At 33.8% G+C, this 19,407-nt stretch overlaps 1 long non-coding RNA gene across 1 annotated transcript; it reads right to left on the bottom strand.

Moving 5' to 3' along the window:
- Positions 1–8,269: 8,269 nt before the first annotated feature.
- LOC140440522 (uncharacterized) lies at positions 8,270–18,938 on the bottom strand. The gene is made up of 2 exons (XR_011950861.1): positions 18,738–18,938; positions 8,270–8,510 (listed from the first exon to the last, which is right to left on the bottom strand). It is a non-coding gene; the product is annotated as an uncharacterized lncRNA (long non-coding RNA).
- Between the last annotated feature and the right edge of the window lie 469 nt (positions 18,939–19,407).

Below are 19,407 nucleotides of genomic sequence, written 5' to 3'. Positions count from 1 at the left end.
ATAATGGGAGTCAGTGAAGTCCGATGGACTGGATCTGTACAGTTTACGAAAGATAAGATTACTATGTATTACTCGTGTAGTGACCCAACAGATAGACATCACCGACATGGAGTGGCTATTGCTCTTGACAGGAAGATCAGTAAATCGGTGACAGATTTTGTTCCAATTTCCGACCGAGTCATGTTGATCAAAATGACAGGCAAACCAGTAAACATAAATGTGACACAAGCATATGCACCAACAGCAGATAAGTCAGAAGAAGAAATAACTAAGTTCTATAAAGATCTGGAAAAAGCAATAAGACTAACAAAGAAAGAGGACATAAACATAATGATGGGCGACTTTAACGCCAAGGTGGGTAAAGGAAGATATGAAGACATAATTGGAGAGTACGGCCTTGGAGTTAGAAATGAAAGAGGCGACCTGCTGTGTGAATTCTGCCAGGAGAACGGTTTTGTCGTCATGAACACATGGTTTCAGCTCCCACCTCGTAAGTTATATACTTGGAAATCACCAGGAGACCGTCCAAATCGAATAATTAGAAACCAAATTGACTACGTTTTAATAAACAGAAGATTTCGTAACGCTATCAAAAGAATCGCAGCATATCCAGGTGCTGATATTGCATCCGATCATAATCCGCTAATAGCAGATGTGAGGTTAAAACTAGCAAAAATTAAGAGAACAAATACAAACACCAGCACGCCTATAAATACAAGAGAACTGATGAGAGACGAAAATCTGAAGAAGAGTTATGCAAATCAAATTAATGAAAGAATGCGAATAATAGAACAAAATGATGATATTGAAGAGATGGTCAATGATATTAAAGGAACGATTCTGGCAGTAAACAGGGAAGTTAAAACACAGATCAGAAAGAGAAAGCATAACGAATGGATGACGGACGAAATTATGGATCTAATGGAAAAGCGAAGGCAACATAAACAACAACGTAATCAAGACAAATACAAACAGATACATAAAGAAATTCGCCAGAAAATTAAGAAAGCAAAAGAACGTTGGATGGTGGAAAGGTGCAACGAAATAGAACAATTGCAGGAAAAAGGAGATAGTTTTGGACTACATAAGAAGATCAAAGAAATATCGAATATACACAAAAGCCACCACAGAACAAGAATACGCAACGACAGAAACGAATACATAGAGTCAGAAGAGGAGATAGCAATGGCGTGGAAAGAATACGCAGAAAGACTTTTTAATGAGGAAAGACCAACACAACCAACGCGCAAACTTCCTTCCGAAAACTTATCAGGGCCATCAATAATGCGAAGTGAAATAGAATATGCAGTTAGAACCACAAAGATGCATAAAGCAACAGGTCCAGATGAAATTAATATAGAAGCAATAAAACTACTAGACGAGGAGAATATCGAAATCTTGGTAAAGCTGTTCAATAGAATTTATGATACTGGTTACATTCCGCGAGAATGGCTGCAGTCATCCTTTGTGATGATCCCAAAAACAGCTAATGCCACAAAATGCAATGAACACCGCTTAATCAGTTTAATGAGTCACTTGCTGAAACTCTTCCTTAGGATATTACACTCAAGAATGTACAAGATACTAGAAGAACTTAGCGGGTCAACACAATTCGGTTTTAAGGGAGGACTAGGAACAAGAGAGGCAATTTTATGTTTGAACACCTTAATACAAAACTGTTTAGATCAACGAAAAGATGTCTACCTCACCTTCATCGACTACGAGAAGGCATTTGACAATGTTAAACATGATATCATGATGGAACTACTACATAGGGCCAACATGGACCAGAAGGAGATCAGAATTATTCAGAATCTATACTGGAACCAAATGGCAAAGGTGAGGATTGATCAAGACCAATAAACGGATGAATTTGAAATCCGGAAAGGTGTTCGCCAAGGCTGCATACTCTCTCCGATGCTTTTTAATTTATATGTTGAAAATATATTTGCGGAAGCATTAGAAGACACGGAATTAGGCATTAAGGTGAACGGCATACCAATTAGCAACCTACGCTATGCGGACGACACAGTGGTTATAACTGATAATTTGGAAGATCAGCAGTTATTACTTGATAGGGTGAATAGCATAGGTAAAAAATATGGCCTCAAAATCAACATTTTGAAAACGAAATATATGGTCATTAGCAGAAACCCTCCAGAAAACCCGATAATATGCATAAGTGACGATCGCATAAAACGCGTGAAAACTTTTAAATACCTTGGCACCACAATCAATGACCAATCGGATCCACAACAAGAGATAAAAACCCGAATACAAATGGCAAGACAAGCTTTTGTGAAATTCAGACCGCTCCTATGTAATCAAAACCTAAATTTCGAAAAACGCTACAGAATGGTCAAGTGCTATATATGGTCCATCTTTTTTTATGGCATGGAAACGTGGACTTTGAAAAAAACATCTATCAACAAACTTGAAGCATTTGAAATGTGGTCATTGAGAAGAATGATGCGCATACCTTGGGTGGATAGAGTTCGAAACGATGACGTCCTTAAGAGAGCCGGCGTGGAAAGAGAACTCTTTGAATTAATTAAAAAACGCAAGATTGGTTACCTTGGGCACATATTGAGAGGAGCAAAATATGAAATACCACAGTTAATCCTACAAGGGAAGATCGAAGGTAGGAGAGGAGCCGGCCGCAAACAATTATCCTGGTTAAGGAATATTAAAGAATGGACAGGAATACACAATACAGGCGAGCTGTGTCACGCCGCCAAGAACAGAATTCTAGTAATGAGATAGTCGCCTACGCACTTTGGTGTATGGCATGTTAAGAAGAAGATATAAAATGTTTACTCGAATAATTACGACAAGAATAGAAAACAAGGTGGATTTCTACCAGACCCGAGAACAAGCTGGCTTCGCTCAAAATTCGGAACAAACGGTCACCTACAAACAGTAAAAACCTTAATCGAAAAATCGATAAAATATAACAGATCACTGGTACTTATCTTCGTAGACTTTCACAAAACCTTCGATACCGTGGAATTAGACAGCATTATAACTGCTCTAAATAATAATAGAATATTTGATCAAATAAAAGGCATATATCATATATTATATGGTATTATATACAGGTATATAATGTTTGCAAAATCACAACAGAGAAGCACCTCAACACTTATGCATAAGTTTTCAGATCACCAATTTCATCCTAGAGTCTTAAATCTAAGTAACACTAACTTTTCAGAGGATGAACTGTATTTTTTAGGATTAGGCCTTAAGTTTTCTTGTCAGAATTTTAGGTTAAGTGACTCAGTGCTGGGAGGATTTGCAGTAGAGATTTCAGTAGGACACTGCTGTTGCCCAAACATGAATTATATTGTTTAGACTAATATTTGACTGATGTGAAAATATATGGCCTGTGAATCATAAATTATATATTATTATTTAATTTGTAACTAGTCTGAAAAATATTTTTCTGTTGATTCTTTATTAGTTATTTTCTTTTATTTTGACTTCTCCTATTTTCTTCGCTTTTATTGTCTTATGTTTATTATCTTTGTTTTGTTTATGCTTACTCTGTACTTCTTTTGTTTGTTTTTTCTATGAATATTTTTGACGTTATACATACTTAAGAATTTATTTTTATTGTTAATTGTGGAAATTTTTATGTTTTAAATTTTTATCAACTATGAAATGTTTTTTAATTCTATTGATCGAGAGTGTACCTGATTGATTTGTCTGTGATCCGAACATGAGGGTTTATCAGACGCATACAAATTTGTTATATAAGACCAATTTTTTTTTTTATAATATTACTTATTTTGCTTGTGCATAGTGTTAAATCTAACACTTCTTTACGTACTCTAGTGACAAAATTTGGTTTGTTTCTTATATTGGATATAATTAAATTTTCAGGCAAAATGAAATTTAAAATAGACTCATCCTTTGTGTTAATGTTTCTGCTGCATCATAAGGTGTGGTGTACGTTGGCATCACATCATATAATTAGCTATAATACTTTACCTAGCTGGCGAAGCACTAATAGACTTTTGCGCTAGAAATAAAATGAGAATCAAGAACACATACTTTCCTCATAAAGACCAACATAAATACACTTTTAAAAATAATCGAGGCCAGCGATTAATGATAGATTTTAAAATCCCAAATCGAGTGATAACACCGTCACAACCTTGTTTAATGCAAGATGCTACTAGAACGTCCGCAACGAAACAGAATGCTGATCAAATAGCACAATATACAGTCGCTATCAACAGAGAGTACAAAACTCCTTTATGAGAACAGGATTACCAGCAAACTAAAAGAGATCGAGTTACAACCAGAATGGGGAGTAGAAGATACTTGGCAAAAAATCAGGAAATGCATCAACCAAGCAATAGAAGAAGCAATTTAAAAGCGGAAAATTAACATGAGGCCGATAAACCCCACCAAACCGTGGTTTTGTCAAGAGGTAAAAGGAACTCTCTAAATTAAAACGCAAATGCTAGATCAAAAGATCAAAGAACTGCATGTATAAAATAACCTGTCAATGAAACAAATTTTATGTGGGAGAAACCATAAGGAAACTAAAAGTCAGGATTAACGAGCATGAAACATGCATCACAAGTACAGACTTGACAAATCACAGATATGTAAACGTGCCTGGGACAATAAGTACAAAGTACAATGGAAAATGATTATAAACGAAACATACCTAAAAAAAAATCAAAGTAGCAGCTCTCATCATAGTCAATAAAGAAAAATGTTTAGTAAACCTATCAGCAGAACGTAGCAATTAGTTGCTAATATTAGAAGAAGATGTTAGCAATAAGTACATAACAACATTAGCGGATTAATCGAAAATATGAGACATATCGTCTACAATTACACGTAATGCATACACAACACATATTACATAAACATATAATGCATAAACACATAATACAAAACCACATAATACATAAACACACAAAACAATAAGAATTCGGTATCATGGTGAGGGTACCAACATCACCCTCAGAATGACCAACTTAAAGCCTGCGTATATGCCTACCAGATCAGTGCCCAAAAAGTCAGCCGTCAATTTAGAAAACGCTAACCTTCAAACAATTTGATGATAATCGAAATCCGTGAGGTTGACAGTTCGTAATAATCGATAATCTTTCTAGCGGTAAATTTAAATATTGGTTACACTTACGATAGTAAACTAAAAATAAATTAGTTTACAATTACAGCGTAGAAACAACAGTTCTGATATACAACGTAATATAATACGATTTTTACTGGCTGGGTTAACGACATTTCAGACAAGAGTCTTAAGAGATGGAGATAATTAATCTACTTTTATATATAACTCTCTATATAAAATACCTTATAGAGCATTGGTACAGTCCGTCCCAAACCCTTCTGTCAGTGCGTCACTAATTTTGACGTGATATAGAATTTTAAGAAAGTCGATAATTATTGCATGACATTTTAGTTAAATCTGACAGTTGCAGGATCGTAATCGGCTAAATGTGAAAAGGTTATTTTTTTTAAATGTGGAATAAAAACTTTATTTCAAAAAGATTTTTAAATTTACATAGGTATTAAAGGTCCCGTCCTGTATACAAATTTTTATTAATTAATAATTTAAAACTTACTTCACGAACGGCAGAAAATAATAGTAAGGTTGTCCCAGCCTCTTTTTCTAATTGAAAATAATTTTCTCGGTATATCTCGGCATATTTAAAATATTTTTATGACAATAAATACAAAATTAAATTTTTACTGTAAAATGTCTGAAACTACTAACCTGGACCTGGAATGACAATTATCATTTTATCAATTGACATTGTGTGTGAAAGTACTGTCACTAATCTGCGACAAATTATATTTATGCGCATCATTCATTGAATATCTATTTAGCGTATTCTAAACTCCAACCAATTATACATCCGTAAGTAGAATTCGCTTTAATATGCAAATACCAGTGAACGATACATAATTTTCTAAGTTCTATGTATAATAATCACAGACTCACGCTTTTTTCCGTCCCTTCTAGCTTAATGTGTTAGAGAGAATTCGATCAACTATGACGCACTGAAAGAAGAGTTTGGGAAGAACTATAAGTCTCTGATCTGTCACTGCATGGCGGCAAGAACAAACCACCTGATCTACAAACCATCAACAATAATAATGAAAACGATAATATGGATATTTCGAATATTGAAAAGAATGCCATAATAAATGATAAGTCTGATAATGTGAAAAAAAAAACTTAATCAAAGCGACAACAAATACAAGAATAATGCTGTAGGGTCATACTTAGTTTTAGTAGAAGGAATCGAGAAAAAATCAAAAATAGGCAAATATAATCACTTTGCACTTTTCAGATTGCAATTGACCTCTTCAATTTAAATTTAAAAGATATCTTGGAGGTTAAAGTCATAAAGGTATAAATAAAATTGGTGTTTCTTTCGCAAACAGCAAAGCGTCTAACAATTTTATTAATAACTCTGTCAATCTTAAAGATAAATATAAAATATATATTCCCATCACTAACCGAAGATCAAATCAAAAAATCATTAATCTCACCCTTCGATGCTATAGACATCAAAACATTAAACAGGAAAATTATAAATGATAATAACTCGGTTTAATTTGCTCCTACGGGCACAATTCTGATAACTTTTGATGGTAAGATATTCCCACGAGAGATAAAAATTAGTTATCTTAAATTCAACATTATTCCATATGTGTCGAGAGTCACACAATGTTATAAAAAATGTTTGATATCTGGTCATACCAGAACTCTTTGCAGAACTAAACCAAAAAGTTATAATTGTGGACAACAGGTGGAAGAGGGTGAATTAGAGTCATATCTAGAGGCAAAATGCCTACCGATGTATATAAATATATTGTAAGAGTCCTGAGAATAACTTAGTCAATAAAAAGTGTCCTGAATATACCAGTCAAACGAAAATTAAAAAGGTAATGGCATAAGAAAACTTATCATTTTATGAAGCTGTACAACTAGCAACAAAAAATTACTTCAGTAAAGACTACAGAAAAGAAGATAGCCAATACCATCCGGCTAACTGCCTAAGCATCCAACCAAAACATAATACAGAAAACAACAGTATTAATATTAATCAAAGAAAAACTACTGCAAGCCAATGCATAAATTCTAAAAGCAGTTACGTTTCTGCAGTTAAATCTATTCCCCTATACACTATAAGTGAAGTCTTTTTCCTTTTTATTCCGGTATACTCTTTATGAGTACTAGAAACCAATTCGCTAAGGATTTTTGCTTAGTTGAGGAGATATGTTGTGGAATGCAATTTTAGATTCCCCATGTCTCTAATAACATCTTTATCAACGTCTGTTTTGTCTTGTAATTCTTAGAAGGCACAGATTAAAGCATAAATCTGAATTTGGTTTCGAAAAAATAATTTACGGATAATATTTATATTTTTACAACCTAAAAAGTTTTCAATTTAAATTGGGAGCTGCCAAATAAATAAAAAATTCCGTAATTGTTTTAGTTCCTTACTAGCGGACCAACTCGACATCGAGTTTTTTAAATGAAATTTTTATGTTGCGAGAAAAATTAAGAGATCAATACAAACAATATAAGCAAGAATATACATAACATTCATCAATAATAATGCAAGTAAAAAAAAAGTGATTGTGGAAGTCGACCTCAAAACCGGAATGCAATTTTTAATTCATCAAATGTCGACATGGATATCATTTAGCAGTTAATTTTGCATGCTGATCACGAATCCGGTTTTGCCGGTCAGATTTGCTCTATCTTGACGTTTTATGTGCGTTTCGGGTCACCTCCGGTGTCGGATCGCAACCGGAAGTACATATTTAGATTCGTCTCGACGAGACTTTTCGATCCATATATACATTGTGGGGTCTAAAACTTAAAGTAAATTTTAACTTCCGGTCATCTCAAAACCGGAAGTGAATTTTTGTACCAAAAGTATATCTTGACAATCTCATACGTAATACTAATAATATTCCGAAAAAATATTTTAATTATCTAATATGGTTTTTCAGTAAAGTGGTGGACAAGAAAAGGGCTTAGCGTTTTAGTATATAAGATTCACTGACGTAGTCTATAACCTATTAAGTAAGAATTAAAACAAAAATAACATAAAATTTTAAAAATAAAATTAAAATTAAAAAGACAGTCAAGATTTCATTTCACGTACAAATCGTCTATGTATCTGTTTATACGTATATCATCAGAACAGTTATTCATAGACGTTCTCAACGTTTTTTAAAATTTTAAATTTAATATTACATTGCCATATAAACTGCAAAAATCTATACATATATTTCAATATTTAGAATTTTACACAGATTGCTAAAGATTTATAATAGTAACAACACATTGTAAAAATATACGTTAGTTGACATTTTGACGTTAACTTGCACTCAAGATGTTTATTCACAAGTGGCATCTTTTGACTTAACTAAATAAGTTCTTTTTTGTTGTAGTTTTGTCTAACCCATCTAGACAACAGACCCAGTCTGGAACCTCGCAGGGAAAGCTAAAATTGAAAAAAAAAATAGTTTAGTATAATTTGTATACAGGTAATTTCATTAATAATTGGAAATATTTTAATTGTAGATTTCTGATCCCAAAATATTGAGATTTAACCAAAATCACTTAAATAAAATGTGACTCCTTACTGAGGTAAAGGGTGTTTTATTTAAAAAGACGCCAATCTTATTAACTACCTTTTTTTGTGAGTGTTAATGTTTTCGCTCCATAAGTGAGTACATTTAACACACATTGGTCAAAGATTTTTCTTTTAAGACATATGGGTAGATCCGATTTAAATACATCGTTTAATTTACCAAACGCTGCCCAGGCTAATCCTATGCAACGTGGGAGCTCACATGTCTGATTATCTCTGTCCAACCGAATTTCATGCCCTGGGTACTTCAAGGAAGCGTGATATAATTTTTCAAACATTATTATTGCATCATCCATACGATCGGCTATAAGGACGATGTCATCTGCAAATCTCAAATGACTGAGCTTCTCTCCATTTATGTTAATACCACGCTCGTTCAGATGTGCCTTCTTACAAGTATGTTCTATAAGCGTCGTCAATAGCTTTGGAGAGACTGTGTCTCCTTGCCGTACTCCTCGCTGTATACAGAATTTATTTGTTTCTTGTTCCCATAGTCTTACGCTAGCTATGGAATTTTGGTAGATATATTTGATTATGTTAGTGTAGCGATGGTCGATTCGTCATTCTGTCAATGCTTTTAACATTTTCTGAGGTTTATGGTGTCGAATGCTTTCTGATAGTCGACAAATATCAGTTCCAATATAGTTTGTTGTATTCTGCAGACTTCTCCATCAGGTTCTTTATCACTAGTAAGTGGTAATTAGTGCTGTATCCCGATTTAAATCCAGCTTGTTCTCTAGGCTGATAGAAGTCTAATTTAGCGTCTCGTCTTTTTTTGAGAATTTTTGTGAAAAGTTTATATATGTGCAAAAGCAAACTGATAGCGCGATTACCTTTTAAATCTGTTATGTCTCCTTGCTTGTTTAATAAATTAATGACTGCATTATTCCATTGAGAAGGAGTTTTTCCTTGGTAGATGCATTCGCTGAAAAGCTTGGCCAAAGCCTGGATATTGTTATTTCCACCTAGTTTGATAGCTTGTCATTTTTCATTTCTAAAAGTGCCATTTTGATTTCGTATGGAGTTATTTCTGACATTAATTTTGATCCCTGGTTTGTGATTTAGGGCAGGGGATGATCTTGTCTTTCGTCAGTGCTCTCATACATTTCGCGATAAAAGGATTCGACAACCTCAAGGATTTTGGTTTTATTAGCAGTAATGTTTCCATCTTTGTTTTTTATTTTGTACATATTTTTGTTGCCTATGTTGTTTGTATTTCGCCTCAAAACTTTTAAACTTTATTTTCTTGAATTATTTTAGTTATTTTTCTTGTATTATTTTCTCTTATGTCTTTTCGGATTAACTGGTGGATATCTTTATTTAATTTATCAATAGTTGTGTACTTGAGGGCGTATTTTTTCGTCAGCTGTCTTCTTTTACCTATCAGTTCTTTGGTATTTTGGCTTAGTTTTTCTTTATGGGTCCGAACGGTCGGGCAGCACCCCCTTTCCGTTTCTTTTATAGCCTTCATTATGCTATCATTTGCTTGATCTATATCTTTCATTTTGTCTTGCAAGTCTTGTATATGGCTAATTAGTGTATCTGTATACAGGTCGTTGTTTTCTGGACGAATCCATTTCTTTTTTCTTATTGTTAAGATCATCTTTGTTCTTTCCAATTTGACATTTAGTAGCATCTTACTGTTTGTTATTATATATTCTATTTCATTTTTGACACTGCCATCTATAGGGTAACGGGTAGGAACTCTTTAAATTCTTGAAGATAGTCCTATCCCTGCCCTCCGCATATTCCGGGGGTTTTCTGACCCGGGAAACTAGTACCTGTTTAGGGTCCCTTGTCAAGGGTTACGGATGAAGTCCACAACAGCAACCACGGCAGAGAAGCGGAGCTTCGGTACGGTGCGGATGGCGGAAGTGGCAACTCTCGATTATAGGGTTAATATAGAATCAAAACAGTAGCGTCTTATCCAGAATGGACGGATACGAACAGCGTCTGACCCAGAGTGGGCGGCTGATATTAAACTCACCAACTCGTGTAGCCAGCGTGGTGTTTTAAGGCTACTCATCCTTCTAACTATATAGACATGGCGAATACTAAAACAAACGGAAACAGTCCCCAGGTAGGTGGAGTATGTTATGCCAAATCATCCAGATAAGGGTCAGCCTCGTGTAATCTGGGGGAGGCAAGAATTAATATAACATCAGAACGATGAGGACAGAACATAATCTGGAAGAGTTGCAAGAACTTAAGACCATAATATGGGACATAGTAGGCTTATGCGAGACCAGGCTTAAAGGTGAAGAAACCACTCTACCAAAATCAGGGCACACTTTGAACCTATACGGCTCAGGAAATAACCAAGGTAGTTATAGGAGGCGTAGGCTTTTTGGTACATCAGAGAATTGAAAACTTGGTAAATAAATTCCAAGCGATTTCTAATAGGGTTATCTATCTGGTAATAAAACTAAATCGTAGATACAGCATTCAAATAATCCACTGTTGTGCACTAACTTCTTCTGCAGATGATGAAGAGGTAGAACAACTTTATGAAGACATTACAAGAACCAGAAACTTAAAGAAAACATATTACGTAATAATTACAAGAGATTTCAACGCTAAAATTGGAAGAACGAAAATAACAACGACAACGAATATATTGGAAATTTTGCACTGGGAAATATGCTCGCAAATCTCCTCAGCAAAGAAAAACTATTGTGCTTAAACATATTCTACAAAAAAAAAGACTCAGAGAAAATTGACGTGGCACAGCGCAGACGGCAAAGTAAAAAATTAAATTAACATTATACTCTCTAACTTCAAAAACATTGCTAAATATGTTACTGTATTAAATTCTGTCAATACTAGTAGTGATCATCGATTAGTAAGGGTACGAATAAAAGTAAATACGAAATTCGATAGACGAAAATTATTAACACAGAATAAATTATCAAACACAGAAGCACTGGAAATTAATCAAAAGGAATATCAAAATGAACTAAAAAAGAGACTAGGACCTCCCTCAGTATTCAACGCGAAAGAGATAAATGAAATAACACAAAAATTAACGAATGACATAACGTTAACTGCAAAAAAGATCTGTGATAAAAAAATCCGAGAAAAATGAAATTGAAACAAACAACACTGGATTTAATGGAAAAAAGAAGAATAACATCGAAAGAATTACCAGAGTATAAAGATATCAACAATAAAGTTAAAAATAGCATAAGGTCAGACTTGTGAGCCTATCGAACAAAACAAATATTGCAAACCATTGAAAACAATAGAAACTTGAGAGTATTGAAATCAAATTTAACTAAAGGAAAATCAAAGATAACAAAAAATCAAAAACCAACAGGGGAATTCGGTGATAGAAAAAACTCAAATAATCATGGAAATACAAACGTTCTATGAGAATCTGTATACATTGACTATACAGAACCCCGGAACAGACCATAAAACAATTCTAAACGTTGGCTCGGAAACTTTCCCTAAAATAACTTCTTTGGAAATTCAACATGCCTTACAGCAAATGAAAAATAAAAAAGCTCCTGGTGAGGATCATATAACGTCTGAAATGTTAAAAATGAGCGGCAACATCGTTGTAGAGGTTGTGGAGGTTTTGTTGAATAAGTGTCTAACAGAAAATAGAATAGCCAGTCTGTGGGAAAACGCCGAAATAATACTTTTACACAATAAAGGAGGCACTACTAATATTGAAAACTACAGACCTATAAGTTTGTTGTCACAGTTATACAAATTGTTAACAAGAATAATAACCAATCGCATACAGTATCGAGTCGATAGCCGTAGAAGACGGTTGTTTTGATATTGCTTTCGGTGCAAGTTTAAAAGTGATCGGTATTGAATTATTTTGTGAATTTGTTTAGTGCAAATTAGGCCCATAATTTGGTATTCCAAAAAATCTAAGTATGGAAGAAGATGCTATTGGAGGTCATAGATCGCCCGATGAATTACATTCTGTAAACATGTCTGAAAAAAACTAATATGGATGATAACAGGTCTGTAAATACTTTAACTGATTTTGAAAACCGGTATAAACCCAGCGGTAAGGCCCCATTCTTTGTATATATTGAACACAAAAATAAAAATATCGGTAGGTTATTTCCAATGAAGGTAGGACATTTTTTATTAAATGATTCGTCCATTAAAAATGATGTACTTGATATAAAAACAGTTGGCATTAATAGGGTAAAAGTCATTTTTAAAACTTATTCTATAGCAAATAAAATAATTAATCATAATTTAATAAATAAAAATGATCTTATAGCTTATATTCCAAAATTTTATACACATCGAAAGGGCATAGTCCGTATGGTTGATACTTCCTTTTCGGAGAATTATTTAAAGGATGTGATAATATCCGAGAGACAAGTGGTAAATGTTCAAAGGATGCAACGAAAAATAACGAACAACGATGGCACAAGTCAATTAGTACCAAGACAAATGATAATTGTAGAATTTTTGGGCAACGAGGTTCCACAAAACATAATAATTAATTTATGCAATTTTTCAGTAGATCCATACATACACCCGGTAGTGCAATGCTATCAATGTCTCAGATATGGTCACTCCTCAAAACAATGTAAATCTAAGGACAGTAGATGTAAAAAATGTACAGACACCACCCATACTGTAGAAACTTGTAATGAAAATAATCATTGCATATATTGTAAAACCAACGATCACACCTCGTTGTCTAGAAAATGTCCAATATACGAGAAACAGAAGGAAATCAAAGCAATAATGGCATCAGAAAATATAACATTCAGAGAAGCAGAACAATTACATAACAATCCAAGTTACGCAAAAATAATAACTAATAATAGATTTTTCATTCTAAATAACACTTCCAATTTTCCCAGTTTACCTAACTCATATAACAATATCCCTAATTTCACATTAAATAAACCGGTAAGGAAAACTATTCACACATCTACAACTAATAAACGTAAAGCAACTTCTCCACCAATTTTACCCCATACCTCTGTGTCACCTTCTAGCAAAAGACCTACCCCTAAATCTAATCCTATAATACCCAATCCCTACAGGGACGAATTTATTGACTATAAAGAGAAACTTATATTACTTGTCACATCTCATATTAATCAACTTATGTATACCAATAATCAATCTCAACCTATATGCAATTTAGAAAATGAATTAAGATAACTTATTTCTAATAATTTAGAAGAAATAGGTAATAACACAGAAACGGATAATTTAGCGACAAGTGACAATGAAAGCATTCACTCGTATTATTAATTTCCAAATGCACAGACAACCTACTCAATCTTCCTTTAAATATTTTACAACGGAATTGTAGATCGTTAGTAAGTAATAGGGATAATCTCATAAATTATATTATTAATTCTCATGTAGATATTATTATTTTATCCGAAACTTGGTTGAAAAACCAAACGGACTTTAAATTAAAAGGGTATAATTTTGTTTCAAAATGCCGTAAAAGTGGCTATGGCGGTGTAGGCATTTTCATACTAAAAGGCATTGATTATCAAATAATTAACATTAACTATAATTTTAATACCGGAATAGAAGTGTGTGCAGTCTTACTTAACAAAATTAATATATCTTTTGTGTCTATATATAAACCAAGTGACATCAGAGTAGAATAGACTGATTGGATACATTTATTTGAACAATTCGATTATAATAAAACAGTTTTTTGTGGTGATTTTAATGCACACCATTATATGTGGGGTCCGATCCCGGATGACCGTAATGGTAGAATATTAGTCGAACGCATGGATTTTTTCGAATTAGTTTCTCTTAATGACGGAACACCTACTAGAATCGCCGCGAGTGGTAATCATTCTGCCGTTGATTTGACTATCACCTCAGCCTCATTAACAAATCGTATAAACTGGTCAGTATATCCCGACACATTGGGATCCGATCATGTTCCTATTAAAATAGAGCTTAAAATTAATCCTACTTCAATCCATCAACAAAATGGAACGATTGCCGCGCAGACTGGAAGCTATTTCAGACAGATTTAGAAAAACAATTATCCACATTTTTATCATCTAATAATCTTTCTAACGATGAGAAGACCTAAAAAAACTTTTTACTCCTTCAATGCCAAGGCCTTATTGGTGGGATGAGGAATGTACATTCATAATAAAAAAACGATCAGAAGCATTGAAAGCGTATCGAACCCAAAGTAACCATAATAATTACATAAACTATAAAAATATAGCAGCCCAAACCAGACGATTATTCAAAACAAAGAAAAAAAGTAGTTGGATAAATTTTTTAAATAGTCTAAACAAAAGCACACCTCTCACAAAAATATGGTCAACTGTCAAATCAATTTCCAATAACTATCAGTACAACAAAAAACCTCAACTTTCTGAAAATCTCATTAAACAGATGTTAGACCAACTTGCACCTTTATCTGCCTCTGGTAATGTTGGTAGGATTAAAGAATTTTTTCGTTTTAATACTAGTATAGATTCCATGTCAAAACCTTTTTCTCCTTCAGAACTAGATTTCGCACTAAAAAAAGTAGAAATACAGCCCCCGGTTTAGACGGTTTTACTTATAAGATATTGGACAAATTGCCGTCAAATGCCAAAGATGTTCTCTTACAAATCTTTAATAGTTGGTGCTTGAAACAAGAGTATTGCGATACTTTAAAAAATATTATCATATGCCCTTTACTCAAATTTAACTTAAACCCAGAACTTCCATTATCTTATAGACCCATTTCTTTATTATCATGTGTGACAAAATCCTTTGAAAGGCTTATAAAATTTAGATTAGAACATTTTATTGAAAGTAGTTCAGTTTTTCCCTACTCACAGTATGGATTTCGTAAAGGTCAAGGTACCATTGATGCTCTCATACATTTTTTGATTACGGATATTCAACTCTGTTTCTCAAAAAACGAATTTATGCTATGTTTGTTTCTAGACTTAAAGGGTGCATATGACGTGGTTGATTTGGATATATTATATTCAAAAATAAATGGTGGGGTGTTCTATTGATAAAAGATTATTTGTAAATATAATAAATTTGTATGTGAATAGAAAAATATACTTACGGGACCATAGAAATGTATTACACGGTCCAAGAATATTATATAACGGTCTCCCACAAGGCTCAATTCTAAGTCCTTTATTATTTAATGTTTATACTGCAGATCTGCATGGTTTGATGGATGAAAAATGCAAAATAATTCAATATGCAGACAATATTTGTTTATATACCAGCCATAAATCCTATGAAGATTGTATGTTGAATCTAAAACTTAGCTTTAGTAACATAGATAAGTGGATGAAACAAATGGGTTTTACTATATCACAAGAAAAATCTTCGATTGTATGTTTCACTAGACGTAGACAAAAAGTCACAGGCAAATGCCAGATAGGCGATTATAATTTCCCCTTAGCAGAATAGTATAAGTATCTAGGCATGATCCTAGATAAAAAACTCTTGTGGTCCAGCCATGTAAAGTACGTAAAACAAAAGTGCGAGCGTGAAATTAACCTTCTGCGTTTCGTTTCTAAAAAAATATGAGGTGCAGATTAAAATGTCTCTTTAATGTTTTATAGATCCTACAAACGATCCATTCTGGATTACGGTTGTATTTTTTACGGTTCAACATGCAAAACAAATCAATTAACTCTTGACAGAATACAATTTAAATCAATAAAAATTTGTCTAGGAGCTATGATGTCTTCACCAAACCAAGCAGTTCTAGCAGAAGCACAGGAACCACCTTTACACATACGTAGGCAAATGTTAGCCAACAAACGTCTAATAACATACAGATCGTTTAATACAACTATGGTTCACAAAATAGGTTTACTTTTGACAGAAAATTTAACAAATTCATATTGAAGAATAAAAAATTCTCCTCCTCTTGCAGAATCTTTTATCGATACGAATTCATTTCAATCTTATATATTACAGCTACCAAAATTTCCTTTTTATATACAAGACTTTAAAGTTCTGATAGACAAACCAACCATTATAATGCCCTCTTATTCAGACTTGCCAATTTTAACTAATATGATATTCAAATCCATACTAAGCAAATTAGGGGAAGATTTAACAATAATTTATACAGATGGTTCAAAAACTGTTGAAAGTACTGGTTTCGCTTTTTTTTTGTTTCAAACAGCAACTATGTTGAGAAATATCGAATTCCTGAATGTTGTTCTATTTTTACAGCCGAGGCTGCTGCTATACAGGAAGCACTAACTTGGTGTGTCACTAATTATTGTGAGAACATCGTAATAGTATCAGATTCTCAGGCAGTATTACAAGCTATTCGTAGCCATCCATTGGATAGTTTTCAAAACTCCATTATACTTGATATCAAAAAATTATTACATGATCTAAAATTCACAAAAAAAAAACAGTTACTTTACTCTGGGTTAAAGGACACAATGGAGTAATTGGACACGAATTAGTGGATGGTATGGCAAAAAATACATCTGAGATATCCGAAATTATAAATTTTTACTACTTTAAAGATCTTTTTTCTATTATTAGGAGTATTGGCAGGGAAAGATGGATATCAAAATATAAAGAGGTTCAGAAGACTTCAAGAAACCATTACTTTTCTATTCACCCATGCTTACCAAAAAATATTCCCCATTTTAATTTTAACTATAATAAAGTACATTCTTCGTTAATAACCCGGTTAAAACTTAACCATGGACTCTTTCCTGAGCATCTGCATAGGATTGGAGTCTATGAAACTCCTTTCTGTCCTTGTGATGGTAAATCTGTCGGAAATCTATATTTAGGTTTAATTGATCTCAATATTAGCCTACCAGTTAACATCAGCAATCTGTTATCTTATTCTGACAAATCTATATATAATATTCTAATCAAGTTTATAAACGATTCTAAAATAAAAAATTTAAACATCCTTATAACAATTTTCTGTGGCAAAAAGATTTTTTGTCTAATGCCATTTCTCTCTCACACACACACACACATACACACACACACACACACGCACGCACGCACGCACGCACGCACGCACGCACGCACGCACGCACGCACGCACGCACGCACGCACGCACGCACGCACGAACGCACGCACGCACGCACGCACGCACGCACGCACGCACGCACGCAGGCACGCACGCACGCACGCACGCACGCACGCACGCACGCACGCACGCACGCACGCACGCACGCACGCACGCACGCACGCACGCAAGCACGCACGCAAGCACGCACGCACGCACGCACGCACGCACGCACGCACGCACGCACGCACGCACGCACGCACGCACGCACGCACGCACGCAAGCACGCACGCACGCACGCACGCACGCACCCACGCACACACACAACCAATCGCATAACACAAAAACTTGATTTATATCAAACGGTTGAACAGGCGGGATTTAGAAAAGGGTTTGGTACTAACGAAAGAAAACCAAATAGCCGAAATAAAACGACGCATACAATTGTCTTGGATAGCTTTCAGCAAGTTAAGCTTTATTTTAAATAATAAAGATATACCAATGTGTCTAAAACGTAGAGTTTATGACAAATTTATATTGCCTGTAACTACATATGGACTGGAGACCATGGCCTTTACAAAGAAAACCTTAGAGCAACTCAGTACAACTCAAAGAGCGATGGAGAGGGCCATGCTAGGGATTAGTTCGTGATAGAACAAAGATTACTAATGTCGCAGAACGTATAGCAAGGCTCAAGTGGCAATTGATCGAACATGTTGCCCGAGATAATCCCCTAAAATGGACACAGAGATTAACAAACTGAAGACCAAGAGAGAACAGGCGAGGAGTAGGCAGACCACAAAAGAGGTGGGCAGATAATATCAAACAAGTAGCGGCTAAGCAGTAGATGAGAATTGCCAAGAGTAGAAATCAATGGAAGCAAATAATATAGACAGGCCGAAGGAGAAAAATCTAAAAAACAGATGCCTGCATATTCCAATTTCTTTAAAATTTGAGATTCATAATATATATATATATATATATATATATATATATATATATATATATATATATATATATATATATATATATATACGTTCATGGATCTATATATTATAACTAAGTATATTGTTTTTGACATACTCACTTATAATCGGCATGATTGCACTCGTATACGTCCTTGCAAACACATGGTAAAATTTGTCTCTTTGATAAAATTTTTCTTCTATTCAAAGCATCAGTACCCTGCACAAGGAGTATTGTTAGTAAAACGCTCACCACTATGATTCTGTTAGACATAGTTTTGTGTATATTCAGAACTAAATAAACACTATTGCCAACGGTTGTATTTATAGTTTGGCACTAATAATAATAGTCTATTGTTCTTGCTCTTATCACCATACTTATTTATTAGATTTTTTTATATTTGATGTTAAAAACTAATTTAGAAATATAATAAAGAATTGTTTAGTGAAAAAACTTAGGTCATTTTTTAATTTCATTAATAACGTTTACATGATTTCCTAGCAAATTTAATTTTTTTGTGCTTATAAACATTTCAAAATAGTGGAATGTTCATATCTTCAGTAGAACAGATTACAAAAAAAGACTAGCTATGTAAATAAAATCAGTTCAAAAAATCTTCTTACAGTTCCGCTAGGAACAAAAAAAAAAATATTTTTTAAACATTTCATTTATTTAAATTTCTCTGTTCTCTGTTTGCCTAGGGCTTCATCTTCGATTGGAATTTCTCAAGGGTGTCCATATTGGATCTCGACTCAGATCCCTACAGTAGTTACATATATTACATGGTTCCA

Source organism: Diabrotica undecimpunctata, chromosome 1 (assembly GCF_040954645.1).
Source record: "Diabrotica undecimpunctata isolate CICGRU chromosome 1, icDiaUnde3, whole genome shotgun sequence".
Classification (NCBI taxonomy): domain Eukaryota; kingdom Metazoa; phylum Arthropoda; class Insecta; order Coleoptera; family Chrysomelidae; genus Diabrotica; species Diabrotica undecimpunctata.
The sequence above is the reverse complement of the archived record's forward strand: the minus strand, read 5'-3'. Positions and strand labels throughout refer to the sequence as shown.